Below are 27,463 nucleotides of genomic sequence, written 5' to 3' on the forward strand. Positions count from 1 at the left end.
TCACCCTGGGACCACCCCTTAGAGGCAGTGGCTTATCTACGGTCGATGTGTCTGTTGGGCCAGAATGACAAGGTTCAGGAACAGCAACATAGCTACTTACCTAATGTATAGTGTACACTCGAAGACCCTAAAAATATCCCACTTCCGCCGATCTGAAGACGAGGCCCGGGTTCTTTATGCCCGGAGGCTCACACTTACTACCAAGGGCAACACACACACGTAAATACGTTGTGAACCCTCTAGGATAAGAATTTGTAACCAGTGTGTCACGTCAAACGTATCTCGTGTTCTTATTGAGATGAGCCCAAATCCTTACCCTCCTAGGGGGTGATAATACTTTAATATTACATACCATTGTATTTAAAATACTTGAATAGTTAAGAAACACGTGATACGAAAGATGGATCAAAAATTGCAACTAGGAAAGAAGACACGAAGCATCTGGGCTGCTGCCAGAGATTCACACACCAGTGTAGGACCAGACGTGTGGTTGTGGGAGGACAGGATTGACCATACTACGGGCACCGATTCGTAGATGGTAAGACGTAATCGGACATTCGTATATTTTGTGGATAATTTTTGCTTATATTTCAGTTGAAGTATATCATAGGTGAAACTTAATTCTTCAGTTCTAAACAAAGTTATTTATTTACTAATGCAAATATTTTCTTAGGTTCATGTGTGCTTTTGCTTCTGCTTCGTCCGTGGTGCAGCTGAACGGGACTGCTAGCCTTTCAACCTCTCTACCCCTTCCTTTATCTTTTCCAGTAGTGACTCTGGTGTGTATAGTGGTTGTTTAATTAAATGTTGCTCGAAAACAAAATCAGTTAATGACACGATATATATAACAGCACAAAGAACACACCGAATGACCCTAATCCTTACTCACCACGTCTCCTTGTATACTACCTTCTGTATCCAGTTCACTACACTTACGACTGTGTCACATGTGCCGCATTTCCCTGGCATCTTTTGGGACCTAAAACTGACATCTTCCGAGTTTGGTTGTGATCGACATTTACGGCACGTGCCTAAAGCTAGAAAATTACCAAAGTTTTTACAAGTTATTTTATCATCATCATCATCTGGACCTCCTTTCCCACCCAAGGGCAGGGTGAGGAACAAGTTATTATATTAAATAATATTAGTAAACCCAAGTGTTTCGTACTTTTTAAATGCCAGACGATGCCGAGGAATGCTGGAATATGCTGGTAAAGGTGGCTTGTGTGACACTCTTTACTATAGGACTTCACTAGAATATTTTGTACTCTCTACTCCAGTTTCATTCTTTCAGTCATTATATCTTTCCCTATTATTTTTTTTTCCAAAACACCCCACTCCACACCTATCCCATCCATTAGCTCGGTATCTCCAGCACTGTAAATTCTCTCTCTGACCACCTACACACTTTCAGTATTACCCTCGGTTAACTAAGTCGATGGACATTACCATCTTAACCCCTTCAGCACATAGCATATCTTATTTATTTTAATTTGGCTAACGCCAGCATTTTTTTTTTTTTCTTCTGAGGGAAATACTCGTGAGGGCTGAAATTTAATAACACCTCCCTAATCACACCGTCCAGACAGCGTCACTTTCTTCACCCCCCCCCCACACCCTCCCCTATTTAACGCTGACTATAAGTCGCCGTGACATAAAGGTTGAAATGCGTACTAAAAGATGCCTTGCCTTCCACTGCCCATGCAACACAATGATTTCCTGCTAGAAATGACATGCAGCTGTCTTCTAAAATAATATAAATGTATTTGCTATGGCACCTCAAAAATTTAGTGAAAAACAATAAATGGGTAAAGGTTAGCAGTTATCCTTCACGAACTGATATTTCCACCATTCCCATTATCATTAATTATGAATTAAAGATTAATACAGGTTAATGATGCTTGCTACAGGTAAACATTATACTGAAGTAATACCTTTATTTTCAAGTATGGAGGAGCAAGCCCTAGTTCCCTCGCAGCCACTATGGAGAAGGGCTAATCGACCGGAGGTAATAACCCGACGCTCGCTGATAGTTGGATATTACGAGGCAGGGAAGGGGGTAAAGGAGATGAGCCGTGCCCTGGGTGTCTCCAGAGATACTATATGGCTGTGGGTAAGGAGGTATGAGGACGAAGGTCACGTGCGTACCAGGCCTAGTCTGGGACGGCCACGAGTCACCACGCCTGAGAAGGACCACATGATCTTGACAGAGGCAGAACGATCGCCGCTCTCATCCGCCGTCAGCATAACTAGGAGAACAGGTTCTCAGTGTCTTCGAAAAAACGGCCGGGAGGCTGTGTTGTTTAGTTCCAGCATGCTAGGAAACCTTAATAGACACACAGAGAAGCTCACAAACCATTTGCTGAGACCAATGCAGAGGCAGGAGTGAATTTTCGGAGATCAGTAATTTTCACAGATGAATAGTATTTCACATTTGTCGCTGCTGCGGGTCGCCAGTGATGGAGAATGCTCAACACACGTTATGAGAGAAGAAACATCTTTGAAACCTCTACAAGTGGCCATGTGAGTCTCCATGCACGGATGGATGTGGTGGGGAGGAGTGGGTGAATTATCCGATACTGATGGACATATAGATGGAGATAATTATGTTAATATACTTCAGTGCAGGCCTATGCTTCTCAGAACCCCAACCTATTGTGCAGGACCGGAGACCAATACACAGCTGCCGGGTGGTGAGAAGGTGGTTTGTTGACCACTCTGAAACTGTGTTACTGGATTGCCTCCTAAAGGAGCAGACTGCAACCCCATTGAGTACCTGTGGGCGCACATGGTTGCTGAGTAGGATGTGGAGGAGAAGACTGAGGAGGCTGTTATGAGAAAGGCAAGAGATGTGTGGATGGGAATAAGAAATAGGCCTGAGATTTACAGCATTCTAGTAGATTCTGTGCCAGATAAACTACGCGATGTCATAGCATCCGATGATGGTTGGACAAAATATTGAAAATTTTTCCCTTTTAGCCATGAAAGCATACTCTTAGTTTGTTTTGCATACGTTTATAAATGACATATTGTTACTTTTGCAATAATAATAAAAACCTTCGTGAAAAATGTGTTTATTTGCACAACGTAAGATGTAAGATGTAAACAATTCTTATGTCTGACACAACTATATTAAGTGTCATATTAAGGTGTGAAATGTAGTTAACAAAGTAAAAGTATAAAAGTAAATTGAGCTATGAATGATAAATCATGCTGTGGTAAATTTTTCATCTCTGGCACACACACAGACACACAGACACACACACACACACACACACACACACACACACACACACACACACACACACACACACACACACACACACACACACATACAGTGTCGCTTAACGTCCAGCCAGATTTATCATCTTTATTTACAGATTGCTGTTGTTCTTTATGTACAGCAAATAGAGTATTATATTATTAAAATGTCAGTTCCCTACAACCTAGAGAAAGTGCTTAAAACACAAACATAACTGGTCCTGAAGCCATGTAGGGTTCATAACAGTATCTTCGTGTGTGTGTTGCCATTAATAGTTAGGGTAAGCCTCCGGGCAGAAAAAACGTAGGCCTAGTCAAATAAGAGATCAGGGGAAGGAAAAACAAATGAATGAAAAAATATAATTCATACCCAAGACTACAGGTGTCCTCCATTCATAAAAACTCTGTAAAGGTTGGACTTGAACAGTGGTAGGTTGAAGTTTGGGGGGAAACTACCATGGGCAAGCAAGTTCCAAAGAGATGCAGCTAGAGAAATAAAAGAATTCTGACAGGCAGGAGTTCTGCAGTACGGCGGTGTGAAAATCCAGTCATGAACGTTACCTGATGCCCGTGCAGCGCGGGGAACGGCATGGAGAGGTGGCACAAAGGATGCAACTTCGTCTGAGCATTTGCCATAAAAATAACCACAATATAAAATAATAAAAGCGAGGCAACATTCCTTCTTACTTGAAGGGGAGGTATCTCATTAAACTGGGGTTAATAATAATTCTAACACCCTTGTTCTAAATTTTGTCTTGTTTTAGTGCAGCCTCTCCTCATCCACTCTACAAGGGTATGCAATATTTCTGCTGAGAGCACACATGACTTATCAGTTATAGCTAGCTGCTCGTCAGTGAAAAGTTATGGACTCTGTACAATAATCCAAGTTTCTTTCAAGTGGTGTTAGCAAATGATCTAACATGACAGGTGCAGCTGAGGGTATTGTTAAGTGATACACCGAGAATTTCAATACTTTAAAAGACTTTTAAGTAGCACTGAAGGTAATATAGGAATCAGGCACTATCTTGTCTGTAAGTAAACTGCATATATTTGGGTTTACTAGCAATAAATGACACAATGTTATTCTGTTCCCATTCAGTGATCTTAGATAAGTCTTGGTTTATGATGAATGCTGTACTGCTTTCTGAGTTAGAGATACTGAACTTTGTGAATGGGTGTTTCAGCTTGAATGAACTATGAAGTGTTGAGTCATCTGCATATGAATGGATGGGATTATGGCTGACAGATAACAGATCATTAATTTGAATTAGGAATAGGGCTGGAGCCAGAACTGATCCTTGTGGCACGCCAACATTAATATAGTGGATATTCAAAAATACATCATCTACTAATCTCTTATCTTTCTGTCGCTGAGACATGAGGAAAGTAGAGGAACAAAAGACGTTAGGCCATAGCAGGGGGATTTGGATAGCAGGAAGCGATGCCACAATCAGTTAAAAACTTCAGAAGTGTCAAAGGCAACTGCATGAATTTCACCGTGTTGGTCAATTGACTGATGGAATGGTATGAGTCAGGAGAATGAGTGTATCAACAGTGGATCTTTCATGATGAAAACCATACTGTCTGTTATTAGTTAAGTTGCTGGATTCAAGATGTTCAACTGTGTGCATATTAATTACAGTCGCAAATACTTTACCAAGAGAGGACATGATAGCTACTGGTATGTAATAAGAGGGGTCAGAGGAAATTCCTTTCTCAGGAACAGGGAAGATACTGCCTTCATTCTAAGAATCAAGGAATGAAGAAGTATGTTTACATAGTCTGAATAATTTGCTAGAACAGGAGCAAGTTCAGGGGAACACTTTTTCTAAACAATTGGCGGAATTCCATCTGGACCTGGAGCTCCGTTAGTTGGAAAATTGTCTAGGGTGGATTTCACATATCTAGTGTTTATCAGAAGTGGACCAATTTCTGTAGTGCCAAGTTCTTGTACAGGGACGTTCTGGCTGACCTCCTTTAAAGTAGAATAATTTCTGGCAAATGGATTAGCAGGGTGTTGGCTTTACCACGTGGGTCATATGTAATGTTACCAACTGAAGATTTTAGTGTGAGAATGGGTAATGAATTAATGTTATTACTGAAAGAAATGAGAGCTGACCAGCATATTCTATTGCCATTACGAGTGTTTAGTAATCTGGATGCTTGGTTGTGAAGAAAGTGTGAAAGTTACCTTTCCACAGTATAACTACGTCCTTACCTGCCTACTCTCTTATCTACGGGGATCCACTTACTTACGTAACTACTTACGTATGTGCCTAGTTACTTACCTGCCCAATTACTCGCAAATTATTTATTTACCAATGTACTTACCAATTCACATACTTACCCCCCAGCTTACTTATGCACCTGCTGGTTTAGTTACCTATATATTTAATTACCTGACCATAAAATTCCTAAGTTAGTCTAGCTACCAACTTAATAAAAATTAAGTTGATAGCTAGTCAAAATGCATCTGAAATTAAATACGTCGTCCTTGACTAATTTTGGGTCACTAAAAACGAAAGTGCTACTTAAAGATCTTGATTGGCTCCTGGTTTTCAAGATATCACCGTAAAGAATAAATACTGTAGCTCGAATATTCAGTCGAGCTATAAGGACTACGAGAGAACGAGCTTGATTTCAAACGAGAACGTGTGATCTTTTATTTTTTATGTAAGAAAGAAGGAACCAAAGGCCAGAAGCCCGTAAACCGTTCCTTCCAAAAAACGAAAAAACAAAAACAATACAAAAGAGAGCCAAATTCAAGATCTGTTCATTTCGAGATGCCTGGACACACTGCGTTTGAAAGAATGGAGATCATAGGAAGTAGGAAATACAGACTGAGGGAGACAGTTCCGGAGTTGACCTGTTGCATAAATGAAGGACTGGGAGAAACGGTTAACTCTTGCATTAGAGAGCTGAACAGAATAAAGATGAGAGTTTGTTGCTAGACGGGTGGTGTGCAGCCGTTGTAGAGGTGGAGGGATGCAAGCAGACAGTTCAGAGGAGCAGTGACCATTGAAGTAGCGATAGAAAAGAGATAAAGAGGCAACAGTGTGGCGCAGAGACAGAGGTTGAAGGGAGCCAGTAAGAGGAGGAGAGTTGAGACGAAAAGCCTTTGACTCCACCCTATTGAGAAGAACTGTATATGTGGAGCCTCCCCACACATGAGAGTTGTAATTAACACAAGGGCGAATAAAACCCATATATAAAGTCAACAACTGAGCAGGGGTAAAGAAGGTACGGAGACGGCTCAGCACACCCAATCTCTTGGAAGCAGATTTTACAAGAGATGCCATATGTTCTTTCCAAGATAAGTCCAGAGTGAATGAAACCCAAAGCATGTTCAAGGATGATGCAGGATTCAGCTAGATATTATTAAACATTAGTGGGTACTCCTGTGGAAGGACTGTGTCAGGCTGATAGGTGTAAAAACTGAGTTTTTGATGCATTAAAAACAAGAAGATTATTTTTACCCCAGTCACAGATATGAGCCAAGTCAGACATTTGGTGTGCCAAAGCCTCATCCCTTGCTTGTTGAAGCATCCGCTGAGATGGACGTTGCAGGAACCGAATGGAAAGGTGAAGGGTGGAATCATCAGCGTATGAGTGGATAGAGTTAGATGTACAGCTTAGAAGGTCATTGATGAATAAAAGGAAGAGGGTTGGTGATAGGACAGAGCCCTGAGGAACACCACTGTTAATAGATCTAGGAGAAGAACGATGGCCGTCTACAACAGCAGCTATAGAATGACCAGAAAGGAAGCTAGAGATGAAGACACAGATAGAAGGATAGAAACCGAAAGAGGGCAGGTTGGATATTAAAGATTTATACCAGATTCGATCGAAAGTCTTTGGGATGTCAAGTGCAATGGCAAAGCTTTCGCCAAAGTCCCAAAAGGAGGATGACCAGGAGTCTGTAAGGTAGGTGAGAAGATCGCCAGTGGAGCGTCCCTAACGGAACCCATACTGACGATCAGATTAAAGGTTGTGATATGAAAGGTGCTTTAAAATTTTTCTGTTAAGAATTCACAAGAAAACTTTTGATTTACAGGATGTTAAAGCAATTGCACGATAGTTAGAGGGTTGGGAATAGTCACCCTTCTTTGAGACTGGCTGGATGAGAGCAAACTTGCAGCAAGAAGGAAAGGTACAAGTTGAAAGACACAGGCGAAAGAGTTTACCTAGGCAAGGTGTAAGCACAGAAGAACAGTTCTTGAGGACAAGAGGAGGGACTCCATCAGGCCCATATGCCTTGTTAGTATTCAGGCTAATGATGGCAGAAAATACATCAGCTGAAGAAATTTTAATGTTAAGCATGAGGAAGTCAGAGGGGGGGAAGTGATGGAGGAACAGCACTGGAATCGTCTAAGGTGGAACTGGAGGAGAAAGTCTGAGCGAAGAGATCTGCTTTACCAGGGGAAGAAATAGCTACAGACCCATCAGAGTAGAAAAGAGGAGGGAAGGATGATGTAAAGTTGTTAGAAAGGTTTTTGGCAAGGTGCCAAAAGGAGTGGGAAGAATTTGAGTTGAAGAGTTGAGATCATTTTGTATGGATGAAATTATTTTTAGCAGAGCGAAGAACAGACTTAGCATGATTCCAGGCAGAAACATAAAAAAGATGTGATTCAGGGGATGGGTTGGCTCAGGTACCTTTTAAAAGCCCTCACCTTGATGTGGATAGCATTAGAACAAGCATGATTAAACCAAAGCTTTCTTGCATTAGTCAGAGGATATGAGAAAGGAATGTATGCTTCCATGCCCGAGAGAATAACCTCCGTAATGCACAATGCACGCTCAGAAGGCTCCTGGTCATGGAAGCAATAATCATTCCAGGGAAAATCAAAGAAGTACTGTCTGAGGGCATCCAAATCCACAGCTCCAAAGTGCCACAGACGACGTTTCTTTGGAGGGTCCACAGGCCGTACCTGAGTGATAGGACAGATTAAGGTAATAAGGTTGTGATCGGAGTAGTCCAACAAAGAGGAAAGATTAACAGTGTAAGCAGAAGGATTAGTTGTAAGGAAGAGGTCAGGTATGTTTGAGCTCTCTCCAAGGCAATCAGGGATAAGGGTAGGGTGCTGTAGAAGCTGCTCTATGTCATTAAGGATAGAAAAGATGTAGGCTTGCTCACCAGGTGGATCAGTGAAAGGAGAGGAGAGCCAAAGGTGGTGGTGAACATTGAAATCTCCAAGAATGGAGATTTCAGAGGGAGGAGAAATGGATAGAATGTGTTCCATCGAGAAGAAAGATAGTCAAAGAATTTTCCATAGTCAGTAGAATTAGGAGATAAGTACACAGCACAGATATATTTAGTCAGAGAATGACAAGAAAGCCGAAGCCAGAGAGTAGAGAATTCAGAAGAATCAAGGTCAGGAACATGAGAGCAAGATAAATTGTTGTGTACATATACACAACAGCCACCTTTGGCTTTGAAATGAGTATAGTTAAAGTAGGAGGAAACAGAAAAGGATTTCCTGTCAGTTGCCTCAGACAGCTGAGTCTCTGTCAGGAAGAGAAGGCGAGGTTTAGAGGAGGAGAGGTGGTGTTCTACAGAGAGAAAGTTAGAAAAAAGGCTGCAAGTGTTGCAGAAATGAAGAATTGAGTCAGACATTGGTGCCAGGCATCTCTCTGAGTCGTCACCAGGAGAGGGGCGGATGGTTGGGGAATTTATGGTCTCCCCTCCCCTGGGGACTCCGAGACATGATTTAAAACGCCATTTTTCTTTTTTAATGTTGAAAAGGAAGTGTAGTGCGTACTGTGCATGTAGTTTGGTGTTTACAGTTGGAGAACTTTGCACTGGAGAGCATGCTGGCCTTCTCTCTGTGCTACTGAAACACTGAAAAAGTTCAGCAAAAGAGGATGGTCAGGAACTATTCCCTAGGGCTGATGAAACGGGAGCTCCAGCTCTCTCTGTCATCAGCTTTCCATCCACCTTGGGAGCACTGCCCTGCTCAACTAGTGCTACAGTCTACTCCTCTGAATGATTGATATGATCGACAGACAATATCTGATACTGAATCACCTATAAAATCACTTATGTCACACTCAAAACCACATTACTGACCTATAAACACGTTACTAATCACTAATAAGAACGTGTGTTCTGTGTTTGCAAGTTTGGTGGAAATGCCTCGTAATTGTGAGAACAATGTCAACAACTTCTGCTATGTTTATGGTGAGGTTAATTCTGTTTCATAAAGGCACAGAATAACCGCTATGATCAAGAAGGTCTACCACCACTATATTAGCTGCAAAATCGGCGATCAGGATAAGACCTGGGCCCTGCACATATGCTGCAACACCTGTACAGCAAACCTCTGTCAGTGGCTTAATGGGAAGAAGAAATCCACGCCGTTCACAGTGCAGATGGTCTGGAGAGAACCAACAAATCACATCAGCAACTGTTACTTCTGCATTGTGCCTCCACATGCAGGTGTGTCAAGGAAAAAGAAGTGGACTATGTAGTATCCCAACATTCCATCTGCCATACGACCGGTACCCCATGGAAACCCACTGCCAGTTCCTATGGCTCCATAAGCATTCACACTGGAGTCAGGTGAGGAAGAGGAAGACGCTGAAAGCTGCGTTCTTGAGCATCCAACATCACATGACCCAGACTTTCCGTTACAAGTTCCTTTCGAGCCACAGCTCATAAAGCAGGCCAAACTCAACGATCTCATCAGAGATTTGGAACTGCCTAAGAATAAGGTAGAGTTACTTGGGCCGAGGCTGGAGCAATGGAATCTACTGGCGAGCAATGTTCGGATATCCACGTTTCGTGACCGCCTTAGAGACCTCGTACGATTCTTCTTTATGGAAGGGGAACTCTTGGCCTGCAAGGATATCCATGGATTGATGACGGCTCTCAACATCGTTTTTGAGCTTTCTTAATGAAGGCTGTTCATCAGTTCATCACAGACAAGCCTGAAAGTCGTTTTGCTACATAACGGTAACACACTGCCTTCAATTCCAGTTGGCCATGTGGCACAGATGAAGGAAACCTACGACAACATGGAGCAAGTTCTGAGTTGCATAAACTACGACTCACATCAGTGACAGCTCTGTGGCGATTTGAAGGTTGTTGCTCTCTTGCTAAATCTGTAGGCCGGATTCACCAAGTACTGCTGCGCTCTCTGTGAATGGGACAGCCAAGCAAAAGATTCTCACTAGATCAAGCGAGACGGCCGCTTCGACAGTCGTTGGAATCAGGGCAGAAAAATGTTCAGCATCCCCCACTTGTTGACTCGGGGAAGATTCTCTTGCCACCCTTAACATCAAGCTGGGCCTGATGAAGAACTTTGTTAAAGCGATGAACAAGACTAAGCCAGCCTTCAAGTACCTCCTCGAAAAGTTCCTGAGGCTAAGTGAAGTGAAAATAAAAGGAGTGTTTGTTGGCCAGGAAATTCGTGAACTTTTCGGAAACGATGAGTTCCACCATGTTCTACGAGGCAAGGAGACGCTGGCATGGAAGGCTTTCGAAAGAGTTGCAACGAACTTTCTTGGGAACAAGAAGGCGGACGATTACATGGAATGGGTGGAAAACCTGCTGGAGACACACAGAAGCCTAGGCTGCAACATGTCGCTGAAAATATACTTTCTACATTCTCACCTGGACTTTTTCCCACCGAAGTGCGGAGCAATGAGTGACGAGCATGGTGAGCGGTTCCACCAGGATATTGCAACAATGGAGGTGCGATATCAGGCAAGTGGCGTCCATCATTGCTGGCAGACTACTGCTGGACAGTGACAAGGAATGCCACTCGAAAGCTTCATGAGGCAAACGAAGAATCGTCGAACAGACGATGAATGAACTTGAACGACAGTACGACTTGCACAATTACTGTAGTACTATCACAGCATCATGCTGAATTAGTGTTTTAGCACATTTTGTCTGTATTATGCAATCTTAATTTGATATGATATATACATACACTGACTTACTATGTATATACTAAATATGAAAATATCCGGAAACCAGGGGACAATAAAGGGATTTAATGGTCATATTTGAAATAAGCACGTCACAATCTACCAGAAACAGAGCATTTCAACTCTGAAGCATTCAATTTCCAAAAATTGTAGATCAATATTATCTATCGATTAACTTTCTAACTACTTCCCTACCTGCTTATTCATTTTCCTACCTGCTGCAGGAAGTGGAAAACATCCATAGTGTTATCTACCTGAAAAATAATTAACAAAACATAGAAAAATACACAATTTCTCTAAGACCATTTCCAGTAATCACAGGTCCCTTATCGTGAGAGGATGTACTGTATGTGTTCTCTGTGCATCTGTGTAGAAAGAGAGAGAGAGAGAGAGAGAGAGAGAGAGAGAGAGAGAGAGAGAGAGAAATAATGTAACTAATCACGATAGTATAAATACAGTAGGCGCACTGCATCATGTGTTGTATTACGTGTGAATGTATAGGTATGGTAAACATACAGTAGTAAAAAGGATCTGAAAGCACACACACACACACACACACACACACACACACACACACACACACACACACACACACACACACACACACACACACACACACACACACACACACACACACACACACACACACACACACACACACACACACACACACACACACACACACACACACACACACACACACACACACACACTTATTGAGAAACAGAGACGGGACCCCAGGAGCGTAGCTCATTTCCAGTATATCACAATTAGGTAAATACAATTAGGTAAAGAAGCACACACACACACACACACACACACACACACAAACACACACACACACACACACACACACACAAACACACACACTCACGTAACATTATATCATATATATCATTGGGTTTCTTGGGAAATGTGTAGAAAACAAATGAATGCCGTTTTTAGACTAATGTTAAGTAAAAAAGGTTATGTCGACGTGGGTGCAGTTATTACTCGTTCTTGAGCTATATATACTGATGACCTTATGGAAAAATTTTGAGTGAGACCAGTTCTCCACTGTCGTGATTTCTGGGATGGCCATTTAGTAACTTTCAGCAATGTCCAACACCATCCAGAATTAACACTATACACCGGAGGTCTAACCACTTTTCCAAAAGGGGGACCTACCAAGCTGAAAATATCTTCTTGCAGCGGCAAGAACAAAGCGTAAATAAACATTCTCGTATTGAAGGATTTGCTTCTTCACATCGATGACGCACGTAAAAATACGATACATCTTTGCTACAGCCAAAAGATTTTATCCAACTCGAGAGAAGTCCCGAACTGGCGGCTTAGATGCATCCTTTATTAACCCCGTACGTGCAGGAGACTTTTCTTCCGCGAAATGGGACAGTTAATGTGGCTGGGCTGTTTATGTATGACACATGTCAACATGGGAATTAATATTTCTATTGCCATCAGTATTCCAAAATGAACTTCATTCATTCAGATATGAATAGATGTGTTCATAGTGGAATGGTTAATGTGTCAGGGTTGTATATTTATGACCTACATGTCAACAAGATAATTAACATTATCATTATCTTCAATATTCCCAAATTATGATGAAGTTGATGGTGATCATAAGGATGATGGTGATTATTACGAGTGGCAAATATTGTGAATGTCCTGTTCATAACAAAAATATTGCTATGAAGTGTTACATACTTTATTTTTGCCATCATCAGTCGATGCTAAGAAATTTAGAAGAGATTTTAGAATACAGTACAAACTTCATTCATCAGTTGAACAAGTCCCCACGTTTATTTATTTCGTCTCGAGGTGGAATGAATGAATTTAAAAAGGACGTCATATTACTGATAGAGTTATGTGTCTTTCTTTCTTCAGCCTCATGTATCCATTTTTTTTTTTTTTTCACTAATGAAGAAATTTATCTTAATAATTTTACTCCTGTTTAACATTTATTACCACTTGCCGGCTTAATTCAATTTATTAAAGTCCTTTTACCTTAACTTGAACCAGAATTTTGTTCGTTTCCATCATATTTCATGTACCTCAGTGATAGAATCAGATATACTGTGGCTCTACGTCCTCACCATAATACTTCTTTGTCACTAGCATCATATTCTAGTCTTTATCACTTCTTTCAAGTTAATATATGAGAAGGAGAGATATCAGTTTTAGGCCAAGTTATAGTAAAAAGAATATAGTAGCCTGCCGTCACCAGCTGGTGGTCTAACATCTTTAATTTGATATCGTCCTTGTATTATAACTTTCTATTTTTAGGCGAACTTATTGAGCTTAAGAAGGAAAATTACGGTGTTCAAGGGTAAAGGGAGACTGATTCTTACCCTAACACTCCAAATGGTCTCTCCTAATATAAATAAAATAATCTGGATGTGTCAAAAAACACACACACACATAAAAAAAAAACTGGATGTGTCAAACAAAACACACACACATATAAAATAATCTGGATGTGTCAAACAAAACACACACACACACACACACACACACACACACACACACACACACACACACATTCCAAATTACTCAAATCTATCAAAATTTATTGCTATTAGAGTCCCAGTCGTTTTTTAGTACTTCTTTCTAACCTTACATTGATATAACTGAACCTAATCTAACCCCACCTAGCCAACCTTACCTAATCTAACTTAGCAATGAAACCCAGCCTAACCAATATTCGAGTAGATATTCGTAAATCTGCCATTACACCTGTAAAATAAGTAATTGTCGGTAAAGGAAAAGGGACATGTATAACAACAAGAAAAGAAGCTCAACGGACAAAGAAAGTTAACACTAAGCATAACTTATACAAATAAAATTATTGAAAAAGAAATAATATGAAGCACAAAAAAAAGTAGAAGGAAAAAGTACATAAATTTGGGTAGACTTGAGTAGGCTTCAATAATTCCTCTATTATGCCTAAGAAAAACAACAGTTGGTGAGGAATAATGATCAATACAAGCAACAGGAGAAAAATTGTCAACAGGAAACAACCTATTACTACCATAAAAATATTGAGAAAAATACAGGAAACAAACTGGTGGAATAGTCATAGAACTGGTATGGTACCGAATCTGTCTATCTATCTATCTATATATCTATCTATCTATCTATCTATCTATCTATATATATATATATATATATATATATATATATATATATATATATATATATATATATATATATCCAAGAGAAAGGGATGGGGGACTAAGTTATCCCCGTACCCTGAAGATTGGGTCTATGAATGTGCGTGGATGTAGTATGATTGAGGCTAAAAGGGAGGAGATTGGGAGAATGTTTGTGAGGAGAAAGTTGGATGTGTTAGCTTTGAGTGAAACGAAGATGAAAGAGAAGGGTGAGTCTATGTGTGGAAGTGTGAGTGGATGATTGTCAGGTGTTGATAGAGGAAGGGCAAGAGAAAGTGTAGCCTTGTTAGTGAGTCCGGAAGTACAGCAGTGTGTGATTGAATGGAAGGAGGTGTCATCGAGACAGACCTGGGTGAAAGTGAAATTTGAATGTGAGTTGTGGGTGTTTGTGAGTGCATATGGGCCTGGAAATGAAAGGGATGAAAAAGAGAGGGAGTCTTTCTGGAATGATGTTGATGAGTGTCTGCAGAGTTTTGGAGCGAATGTGAATATGGTAATGATGGGAGATCTGAATGCTAGAGTGGGAAATGTAGCAGTTGAAGGTGTAGTTGGTATGCATGGTGTGCCTGGAAGAAATGAAAATGAGGAACGAATGATAGGGATGTGTGTTGAGTGAGAGATGGTGATTGGAAATACCCTGTTTGAGAAGAAAGATATTTATAAGTATACATGGGTGAGACAGGAGGGTGGAAGGGTTGTTGATAGAGCATTGATGGACTATGTGGTTGTGTCCAGGAATGTAATAGGAAGATTGTTGGATGTGAGAGTTCTGAGAGGGGAGGGTGGAGGTATGTCTGACCACAACCTGGTGGATGGAAAGTTAAGAGTTGGTAAGAGATGGGTGAGAGCTAGGAGAATCAGGTGTGGCAGGGAGGTTTTGAAAGTGAAAGAGTTGGATAAAAGAGAGAAAATGATAGAGTATCAGGACAAATTGAAAGAGGAGTGGAACGCAGTGAAAGATCAGGAAAATGGCCGTGTGGAGGAGGGATGGCAGTTGTTTAAGAGTGTTGTGGTGGGGCATGCGGAAGAGGTGTGTGGTGTGAGACGTGTGGTTTGTGGTGTAAGAAAAGGAAGTGAATGGTGGTGCGAGGAAGTAAGTATGACTGGCTAAGAAGAGACATGCATATGAAGTGTGGCTGCAAAGGAAGGATGAGATGTCATATGAGAGGTATAAGAAAAAAAGGAATAGGGCGAGAAGGGCTGTGCATGATGCTAAAGTGGCAGCAGATGAGAGGGGGGGGGGTAGGAGGTTGACTGAGAATTTTCAACAGAATAAGAAAATGTTTTGGAAGGAGGTGAAAAGGGTGCGAAAGGGAGAGTCTGGGAAGGAAGAGCAAGTAAAAGCAGAGGATGGAAGGATGTTAACTGAGATGGATGCAGTAAGGAAGAGATGGGCGGAGTATTTTGAAAGATTGTTAAATGTAGAGGAGGAAAGGGCGGCTGAATTTGTGGTGGATGGAAGGGTGCAAGGAAAAAATGTGTTGGGAGAGTTGAATGATTCTTTGATCACGAAGGAGGAAGTGCAGGAGGCAATAAAGGAGATGAAAAAAGGGAAAGCTGCAGGTATGGATGCATGTGTTGTGGAATGCCAGAAGAGTGGTGGAACGACTATTGTTGACTGGTTAGTAAGATTGTTGACTGTGTGCTTTGTGAAAGGTATGGAGTCAGTTGACTAGGCAAGTGCCTGTGTGTTCCTGTTGTATAAAGGCAAGGGTATGAATGTACTAGGTTTAGGGGTATAAGTCTGTTGAATGTCGTATGTAAGGTGTATGGTAGAGTGTTAATTATGAGAGTTAGAGAGGGTACAGAGAGAGTGATTGGTGATGAGCAGTGTGGCTTTAGGAGAGGGAGGGGATGCGTGGATCAGGTGTTTGCTGTGAGACAAGTGTGTGAAAAGTATTTAGCGAAAGGCAAGTATGTGGTCTGGGTATTCATGGATTTAGAGATAGCGTATGATACAATTGACAAGGGGACTTTGTGGACTGTTTAAGATTGTATGGACTTGATGGTAGGTTACCAAATGGGGTGAAAAGTTTTTATGTAAATAGTAGAGCGTGTGCAAGAGTGGGAAATACTGTGAGTGATTGGTTTCCCGTGAGAGTGGGGCTGCGGCAGGGATATGTGATGTTGCCCTGGTTGTTTAATATTTACATGGATGGTGTTGTAAGGGAGGTGAATGCAAGAGTTTTAGGTGGAGGTCTGAGTCTGGTGAATGTTGTTGGTAGAGAGTGGAATCTGAAGCAGCTGCTGTTTGCAGATGATACTGCACTGGTGGCTGATTCAGAGGAGAGATTGAGACAGTTGGTAGAGGAGTTTGGAGGGGTGTTTGAAAGGAGGAATTTGAAAGTAAATGAGAATAAGAGTAAAGTGATGAAGTGTACGAGGTCGGTAGATGGTAGGAGGATGAATATAGTTTTGAATGGTGAGTTGCTTGAGGAGGCAGAGTGTTTTAAGTATTTAGGGTCACATTTTGCTGTAGATGGAAGAATAGATGCAGACGTGAAGTTTAGAATAAATGAATCAGCAAAGGTGCTGGGAAGAATGAAAAAAGTGTTTAGATGTCGTTCGCTTAGAATGGATGTAAAGAGAAGGCTGTATGAGGGTATTGTGGTACCGACCTCATTATATGGGGCTGAATCATGGAATATGGGTGTAGCAGAGAGGAAAAGCTTGAATGTAATGGAGAGGAGGTGCCTGAGGAGTATGTGTGGAGTGACGCGTATGGATCGAGTGAGAAATGATGAAATGTGAAAGAGAACTGGAGTTGTTCGGGAGATGGCTGATCGAGTTGAGCAGAGGGTGTTGTGATGGTTTGGGCATATGGAGAGAATGGATTATGAGCAATTGGTAAAAAAGATAACTAGATCTGACGTGAGAGGTGTAAGGCTGAGAGGGAGACTACGAATGGGATGGATGGACAGAGAGCGTTGGATGCGAGAGGGATGTCTGTTGAGGAAGGAAAAGTGGCTGTGCGTGACATAAATTAATGGAGAGAAATTGTGAATGAATAAATGATGACGCAGTCCTGAGGGGATAATCTCCTGCATTTGGTCTGATCAGCTGATCAGGTCAGGTGCGGGTAAGGGGATGGGTCTATTATGATGTGGCAGGGGTAAACAAGCTCTGCTGTCGGAACCTGCTGCGGATGTTACTGATTGCTCTGCGCAGTTGACTCTCGTGCGGTGTGGTGCGGTGAGGATCTGTCCCTTCTCCCCTTTGGGGCTAAAATGTGAATGAACGTAATTGAGAGGATAAGTAAATTGGGAGTGTGTCGTCCTGTCTCGGCTACCTCCCTTTCCTTGAGGGCAGCAGCCTACAGTAGGTATATATCTATATCTATCTATCTGTCTGTCTGTCTGTCTGTCTGTCTCTATGTATATATATATATATATATATATATATATATATATATATATATATATATATATATATATATATATATATATATATTCATCATCAGGACCTCCTTTCCCACCCTAAGGCAGGCTGAGGAGTAGCAATGTCCAGACAGCCCAAATTTGCCCAATGCAATGGGGCCACGATTCCATTGACTCCGGAATCCTGGCTCTATCGCATACGTCAAAAACATTCACCACGTTCTGTAGCTTCACATAAACGTATCCGATAGAGTCAATCCGGACGCTGCCACGTTAAAAGGGGTGCCAAATCCCTGATCATGCACTTCTCCTCACAACATTCGACCAACCAGCTCGATCTGTTGTCAGGTCCCTAGCCTTACCGACTTCCAAACCTCTCTTCCTCACACACTCATGCATTATATCTCTCCACCTTCTCCTTGGCCTACCTCTCCTCCTTTCTTCAAATTCGCTCAGATATACCTTTTTCACCACTCTATTGTTATCCATTCTCTCCACATGACCATACCATCTCAGTACACTCTCTTTGATTCTGGTGTCCATCGACTTCCTCACACCACATCTTTCACGAATCACATTATTTTATATCCTATCCACCCTCTGTACTCCACACACATTCCTCAGCAGTCCCATCTCCAATGCTCATACTCTTTACCTTTGACTTCTCATGCTACACCATAGTCTCACATCCATATGTTAATGTTGGCACTAACACTCCTTCATGTAAGCCTCGTGCAGCTGCAACACTCAAGCCTCTGTTTCTTATCAAGGCCTTCATTGCACCAGCTACTTTTCTTCCTTGTATCACTCTACTTTCAACTTCTTTTGAACATTTTCCTCTCTTTTCTATCACTGTACCCAGGTATTTGAACTCTCTCGCCAATTCCATTGCACTGGGAGTAACCTTCTCTTTCAATAACCATCACTTTACACTTTTCTACACTTACGCTCAAGGCACGACGCTCACAGACATCAGCAAAACTCTGCACTAGCCTACCAAGTTCTTGTCCGGTACTTGCATGCAATACTGCATCATCAGCATACAACAAATTTGAGATATTCCATCCATCACCATTCATTACCAACGCCATCCCTCTCTCCATTACTCGTTTTATTACTTGTCTCATCACTCCATCCATATACAGTTAAAATCCGAAATTAGTTAGAACTGGTTTAAACTAGTATGAACCAGAAGTCACATTTATTGTATTTAACTAGTGTTACCTAGGCAGAACTAGTTGCACCAAAGGAGGCCGGGTAAAACACGAATTGAAGGACTAGAGTGATTTTATGCCTAGTTTTATCGAAACACTTCAGTCAAAACTACTTTCAACAACTGCTCTGTCTGTGAGAACTAGGTGTTCTGATATTTACCTGCCAGACACCTCAGTGAAAACTAGGTGCCATGAATTACGTTTATCTTATCCACATCATAAGATTAGCGGTATCTTGATCGTATATTTAATCAAATTCGGTGTAGTGTGAAAAAAGTGTCATGCCTCTTATGGTACTTGACGACCAGCATAGCTGTCATTAACAGTAGTAACAGTCGGGTCATGTTTGGTTCATATGGGTTGCTCATATGGTTGGCCAACTCAATCACCGTGGTTGTTGTGTGGGGTGGCTTGTTCGCCGTCAGATCATGAGCTATCAGGAGGATAACATTCTGCTCCTGACTCCAGCGCCGACATACTCAACAAAATGGCAACCTCCACACCATCCTGCTGAACCGGGATCAGAAACTGGATAGAAGAAGTTTTTACCAACCATATTGAAGTGGGACAAAAGCAAAGCATCACACTACAACACACCAACTCAAGGCAAGTATGCTTACTTCTCCAGGAGGTGAAAGACGCTAAAACTGCTGAGAAGAAAACTACTGAGGGGGGGGATGGGGGGGATGCATCCCCCCCACCGTCCATGCATCATTGAATAAAGAGGCAATTTCAACACTGAAATATCAGTATGTCGCATCAAGTCTTTGGTTGAATCAGCGAATCAGACCCCCCCCACAGAAAATTCCTGGATCCATCCCTGCTTTACAGTACAGAAGTCTAAAAGGGTTTGATTTTATTGAAATTGGTTGTGTTCAGAAACTGATTGCAAAAAGTAACAAAGATGAAGTTCGCTACTACTTGCCTGCTTTTGAGATATTTGAGGTAATTAAAACATTTCATTTAGCTATCGGTCATGGTGGTCGAGGCAGACTGAAATGTGAAATTGCTAGAAAATATGCAAATGTTACAGGTGATATGATTATGCTCTTCTTGTCCATATGTAAAGTGTGCCAAAACAAGAAAAAAAAAGGAGAAAAGGATTGGTTTCCAAGCCTAGCTTACATTCCGAGCTAAATAGTCGGTGTCAAGTGGACCTAATAGACATGCAGGCACTACCGGATGGAAAATAGAAGTTAATAATGGTATACCAAGATCATATAACACAATTTGTCATACGTCGTGCATTGCAGTGTAAATGCGCCGAAGAAGTTGCATATAGCTTGTTGACATTGTTTTAATGTTTGGAGCACCATGTATTTTGCACAGTGATAACAGAAGAGAATTTGTGAACACTGTCATAACGTCCTTAGCTTGCTTGTGGCCAGAGATGAAAATTGTGCATGGAAAACCAAGACATAGTCAGAGTCAAGGGTCTGTGGAAAGGGCAAATCAAGATATTGAAAATATGTTGAGAGGATGGATGAAAGACAATAATACAATGACTGGTCCGAAGGTCTACGTTTTGTTCAATTTATGAAGAACAGAGCCAAGCATTCTGGTATAAATCAAAACCCATACAAAGCAATGTTTGGTGTTGAAGTTGACAAGGAAAAAGGAAATCTTCGAAATATTATTGCAGTTGTTATAAGCAGAAGTTTTTTTTTTTTCTTTATGCGAGGAAGAAGGAACCAAAGGCCATGAGCCCGCAGTAACAGTTCCCTCCAAGAGAAAAACAAAATACAATAGAGAGCCAAATTCAAGATCCGATCATTTTGAGATGCCTGGACACACTGCGTTTGAAAGACTGGAGATCATAGGCAGCAGGAAATACAGACAGAGAGAGACAGTTCCAGAGCTGACCTGTTGCATAAATGAAAGACTGGGAGTAACGGTTAACTCTTGCATTAGAGAGTTGGACAGAAAAGGGATAAGAGTTTGCTGCCAGACGGGTGCTACGCGCCCGTCGTAGAGGTGGAGGAATGCAAGCAGACAGTTCAGAGGAGCAGTGACCATTAAAGTAGCGACAGAAAAGAGATAAAGATGCAACAGTGAGGCGAAGAGACAGAGGTTGAAGGGGGTCAGTAAGAGGAGGAGAGTTAATGAGACGAAAAGCCTTTGACTCCACCCTATTGAGAAGAGCTGTATGTGGGGAGCCTCCCCACACATGAGAATTGTATTCCACACAGGGGCGGATAAAACCCCTGTATAGAGTCAACAATTGAGCAGGGGTAAGAAAGAGCGGAGTCGGCTTAGCACACCCAATCTCTTGGAAGCAGATTTTACAAGAGATGTAATATGATCTTTCCAAGATAAGTCCCAAGTAAATGAAACCCCAAGCATGTTCAAGGATGATGCAGGATTAAGCTGAATATTATCAAACATAAGTGGGTACACCTGTGGAAAACTTTGTCGGGTTGATAGGTGTAGGAACTGAGTCTTAGATGCATTAAAGACAACCATATTATTTTTACCCCAGTCAGAGATACAAGCCAAGTCAGACATCAGGTGTGCCACAGCCCCATCCATTGCTTGTTGAAGCAACAGTTGAGATGGGCGTTGCGGGAACTCAATGGAAAGGTGAAGGGTGGAGTCATCAGCGTATGAGTGGATAGGGTTAGATGTACAGCTTAGAAGATCATTGATGAATAAAAGGAAGAGAGTTGGTGATAGGACAGAGCCCTGAGGAACACCACTGTTGATAGATCTAGGAGAAGAACAATGGCCGTCTACAACAGCGGCTATAGAACGACCAGAAAGGAAGCAAGCGATGAAGGCACAGATAGAAGGATAGAAACCGTAGGAGGGCAGTTTGGAAATCAAAGATTTATGCCAGACTCGATCGAAAGCCTTTGAGATGTCAAGTGCAATGGCAAAGCTTTCGCCAAAGTCCCGAAAGGAGGATGACCAGGAGTCTGAAAGGTAGGTGAGCAGATCGCCAGTGGAACGTCCCTGACGGAATCCATACTGACGATCGGAAAGAAGGTTGTGATAGGAAAGATGCCTTAAAATTTTTTTATTGAGAATTGACTCGAAAACTTTTGAAATACAGGACGTTAAAGCAAATGGACGATAGTTGGAGGGTTGGGAGTGGTCACCCTTCTTTGGGACTGGCTGAATGAGAGCAAACTTCCAGCAAGACGGAAAGGTACAAGTTGACAGACAAAGGCGAAAGAGTTTGCCTAGGCAGGGTGTAAGCACAGAAGCACAGTTCTTGAGAGCAACAGGAGGGACCCCATCAGGCCCATATGCCTTGTTAGTACTGAGGCCAGTGATGGCAGAAAATACATCAACTGAAGAAATTTTAATGTCAGCCTTGAGGAAGTCAGAGGGGGGAAGTGATGGAGGAACAGCACCGGAATCGTCTAAGGTGGAATTGGAGGAGAAAGTCTGTGCAAAGAGATCTGCTTTATCAGTAGAAGAAATAGCTACAGAACCATCAGAGTAGAAAAGAGGAAGGAAGGATGATGAGGTAAAGTTGTTAGAAAGATTTTTGGCAAGGTGCCAGAAGAAGCGGGAAGAATTCGAGTTGGAGAGTTGAGAGCATTTAGTATGGATGAAATTATTTTTAGTAGAGCGAAGAACAGACTTAGCACGATTCCGGGCAGAAACGTAAAGATGATGTGATTCAGGGGTGGGTTGGCTCCAGTACCTTTTGTAGGCCCTCTCCTTGTTGCGGACAGCATTAGAACAAGCGTGATTAAACCAAGGCTTTCTTGCGTTAGTCAAAGGATATGAGAAAGGAATGTATGCTTCCATGCCCGATAGAATAACCTCCGTCATGCGCAAGGCACACTCAGATGGCTCCCGGCCATGGAAGCAATAATCATTCCAGGGAAAATCAAAGAAGTACTGCCAGAGGGCCTCCTAGTCCGCGGCTCCAAAATGCCACAGACGACGTTTCCCTGGAGGGTCCACAGGCCGTACCGGAGTGATTGGACAGGTTAAGGTAATAAGGTTGTGATCGGAGGAGCCCAACGGAGAGAAAAGATTAACAGAGTAAGAAGAAGGATTAGGTGTTGTGGGAAATATTTTCCCCCAGAGCAGTTGCGCTCTCTAAATTTATCATAGTTATCCCTGGTTAAAGGCAGAGGACGTAGAGACTGTTGTTAATTATTCAAGCGGTTTTAATAACCCAGAAACGACGTTCTCTTTACTAATTCTTTATTGATAAATTAAATGCTACTGCATTTAACCCCCGTGGACAACTATGCATTGTAAATACATGTAATTATGTGGTATTTTCCACTGACCTAAGCTGCGTCTGTGCGATAGGTGACGTGGCAAGCAGGGAAAGATTCCCCTGTTAAGGCAGATGTGGAATTAAGATATTTACATAGTTAAAGGGAATATTTGGTCTAACTTTAGTTTAAGTGGAACTAAGATTAATTTGTTAGATTTGCCCTGTACATATCATGATGTAATTTAACTGTATTTAGTACTGTAATTAAATAAGAGTTGGCAACCCACAATTCGATGAAGGGTTGGGGTTTCCTGCGTTCACTCACTCTGCTCCTAGCTCTCGTGGAGTTAGCACGTTGTATATACACACCATAAGGACGCTTGCTTCCCCAAGCAACTATACCAGGCAGCCTCATCGTCATCGGTTAACGATCACTCCCTCTTCATATAGCTAAGTAACCTTTACGAATTGGCCAATTCAAGGGGGGATTAGCGAAGAGATAGATAGAAGATAGTATTGTAGGTGAGTTAAATTTAATTTACGTTTCACCTAACTTTATGAGACTTGTTTGATTTACTTAGACAACTTTAGGGAAGAGTAACGACCCACGAGTTGTGTAGCGAGAAAATTCTTGCATAGCGGTGTCCCGGCAGGGATACCGACTTGGATACATTTAACATTTCTCACATTTTGGTGCCCAGAAAGAGGGCCCCGATTTGTTTACCAGAACTAATCAACATTTTTCACATTTTTGGTGCCCCGACCGAGTGCGGATAACCGATGTGTGCCGAGGCGCTGAATGTGTTTAAAGTTGCTTTTGTGGGGCACAGTTTACTACCACGTTCGGTTGAAGTGGAAGACGTGGACGTACGTGTCTATAGAGCTCCGGGAGGAAAGGCAAGCTTTTTCTCTGAAGATGAAAGGCTGAATGCCGTACTAGACTGGGAGCATGACCGTACGGTCCTTTTCCTTGGAGGAAATGATATCCATGAGGACGTGGAGGTCAATGAAGTTGTGGAGAATATTTTAGCAGTGGTAGGAGCCATAGAGGGCTCTTGTAAATCCTCAGTAGCCATAACCCTCCTCGAGCCAAGGAACCTGCCATATGGCTCTCCAGTTTGTTATGGAACATATAAATTAGTTAGCAGAGCTGTAAACCGGAAGTTGTAACGAGCCAGGAAGGGAAGAGATTTCATACATTTTAATGCCAAGCCCTTCCAAGCAATGTTGAAATCTGATGGTATACATTGGAACCATCATGGTAGGGAAGCGGTTCTGCAGAAATTTATAAATTATGTAGAACATAAGAAAGGAGAGTTCTATGCTGTACAAGCTATGGGTGGGCCTATGGAGTATTGAGGTAATAAATTCTGAGCTCGGGGAATATGGGTGTTTTGGCAATTGAGTGTGGGGATGGAATAAAACCCTTGAGGTTTAATAACCCTGGGGAATAGATTGAAATTATAGACCTAATCCCTACACTCCTCAAAATTAAAATAAATAATTAGCTGAGCTGTAATGTATATTACGAAATTGGGAGAGGGGATAATTTGCACAATGAGGACTTAATCCCTACCCTCTTCAAAATTTAAAATAATCAAATCATTACTAAGTTGAGGTGAAATTGTGGTTGGAATTCATAATTAAATTATTAAATTAGAACTCCGTCAACATGTCTGTTTCTTTATTGCAAAGATCTTCTAGTAGTAAGGCAGGATGGGTAACTAGAGCCATAAATGATTGTAACCAGTCGTTGGACCAAATACCTCTGTCCAAGGAGTGAATAAATAGTCTCCTAAATATTCTGAAAGATCGATGGAGTAAGTATGAAGAGAGTTACTTAACTTTAGAAGCGGCTATAGTAAATGCTGAGAATAAGGAACTCTTAGAGTCAGAAACTACGAAGTTTGAAGACAAATTAGAAGAATACTTAACTGTAGTAAAGACACTAGAGTCAAAATTAGCTGACACTGCCGCGGAAACACAAGTTGTGGCACAGCAGAGTAGAGCTGTGTTACCACAAATAACGCTTCCGGAATTTGATGGAGAGCAGAACTGGAAATCCTTCTGGGATCAGTTCAAATATTTGATACACGATAGAACAGATCTCCCTAAAGTCACCAAACTTACGTATTTGTTAGGACAGGTCAAGGGAACACCATATCAACTGATAAAAGAATTACCAGTAGAAGAAAATAACTATGAAGTGGCTTTGACCATCCTTAGACAAAATTGCGAAGACAGGGAACAAAGTATAAATCAATTATTGCGGGCTCTAATAGAATTACCCACGCCTAGGCACGATTTTGATTCCTTGCAAAAATTTAGAATTGCAATAAGTTGTAAATTAAGGGCCTTAGGTACTTACGAAGATATTAAAACATCAGATTGGGTGCTTTCAAGAATTGTGTCCTTAAAGCTAACACCGAAAACCAAGGATGCTTTGTATGGTAGGTACCAGAAGGATAATTTCTCCTGTGAAGAGATAGAGGAAGGCTTGATGCAACTCTGTAAACATTTGCAAGGAACATTAAACACTACTGAGGTCAAACAGAAGACTGAAGTAAAGAAAAAACCCACTAACCAACTGACTGGGAAAGTTAAGTCAGAGAAGACTAAGTATGTGCCTAAAGAAGAGAAAGGTACTTTCCTTAGCTCCACAAAGGCCGAGGATAAAGTATTAAAGATAAGGAATAGACATGCTGAGGATATTAAGGAAATAAAACCTTCCATGGTAAAAGACAGGAAAGTTTATGTCTTTTGTGGTGAGCAACATTCCAGTGTATTTTGTCAGCACTACCCTGATTATGCTTCAAGAGTAGGGAAGCTTCAGGAACTGGGGTGTTGTATAATATGTATGAACTCCGAACATACTGCCGCGGACTGTAAGACTAAATTAAATCTTTGCTTTAAATGCAAAAAAGATAATCATCATAGTGCTTTATGCCCTAGGATGAAAATTGAGGTTCCTAAACCTGCAAGCGTCAACATGACAATTGCAAAAGGGAATACTCCATTAGTGTTGCCAGCTGCAGTACCAATAGCAGATGTGAAAGTATTGTTTGAGAATAGAAACCAATTAGTATGTACCCTGTTTGATACGGGTGCTCAGAAAACCTTCATTTCTGCAGACATTGTGAAGAAATTAAAGTTACCAGTTATCGGCAAGGTAAATCTAGCCATTACAGGATTCTTGACAACTAGGAAGGCTCAGTCTTTTGATTTAGTTAGACCTGTAATACAATTAGGCAGATATAAATGCCGTATAACAGCAGCTGTGCTTGATACTGTGGAAACAAGTATATACATAAAGGGATTGAAGGAAACCTCTGATCATTTCCAAAGCTCAGGAATAAAGTTGGCTAAACAGAATGTTGAATCAGATACTGTGGGTCCCATAAAAATGATAATTGGTTCTGATTATTGTGGAAGATTCCTACATAGGACTTTCAAAAGGAATAAGGTACAGTTGTTCAAGAATCCATGAGGTAACCTTATTATGGGTCAGTTGCCTTTTCCAAAACAAGTTAAAGGAGAGGCCAAACTAGTAGACTCAGTCTTTGTTACCCCCACACAGTCATTGATGGTAGCTAGAATAGGTGCGGAATTAGAACCTACTCAGATAAATGACTTGTTGGATGAAAACATTGAACCTGTACACAAACTGTGGGACCTAGACAGTATAGGTATACACTCTGAAGAACCAGCCCCTGAAGATAAAATAACTTTGGACTTGTATAGTCAGTCTGTGGAATTTAAGGATGGACAGTATTGGGTAGGATTGCCATGGAAACTAAACCACTCAGAGTTACCAACAAATTACCAAGCAGCTAAAGCTCAGTTAAATTCTCTTCTAAGAAAGTTGAGAGATAAACCAGAACATCTGATCCTATATGATAATATTATAAAGGGTCAATTGAAGAATAAATTTATAGAAGAGGTAGAATACCCTGTTAACCACAAAGAAGGACACTACTTACCACATAATGCTGTAAGCAAGGATTCAGTAACTACTCCCATAAGGATAGTATTCAACTGTAGTAGTAAAGCGTCCAAGGGATCAGCTAGCTTGAACGATTGCCTATACTCTGGACCTACACTAACAGAGAAGTTAGGGAATGTGTTACTAAGATTTAGAGAGAAACCTTACGCTTACACAGCAGATATGAGTAAGGCTTTTCTCAGAATAGGACTGAGAGAGGAGGATAGGAAATTTACAAAGTTCCTCTGGCCTCATGATCCTCAAAATGAGGATAGTCCATTGAAAACTTACTGTTTCCGATCGGTGCTCTTTGGCTCTTGTGCTAGTCCTTTCCTACTTTG

At 41.5% G+C, this 27,463-nt stretch overlaps 1 protein-coding gene across 1 annotated transcript in view; it reads left to right on the forward strand.

The window, feature by feature from the left end:
* LOC145406333 (alpha-(1,3)-fucosyltransferase C-like) overlaps nucleotides 1–27,463 on the forward strand; it is a 250,582-nt gene that overhangs the window by 20,427 nt on the left and 202,692 nt on the right. The gene's annotated exons all lie outside the window — the stretch shown is intronic.

The sequence above is a fragment of the Coenobita brevimanus genome, chromosome 8, assembly GCF_032717465.1.
Source record: "Coenobita brevimanus isolate Jiangsu-jjx chromosome 8, ASM3271746v2, whole genome shotgun sequence".
In the NCBI taxonomy this organism is placed as follows: Eukaryota; Metazoa; Arthropoda; class Malacostraca; order Decapoda; family Coenobitidae; genus Coenobita; species Coenobita brevimanus.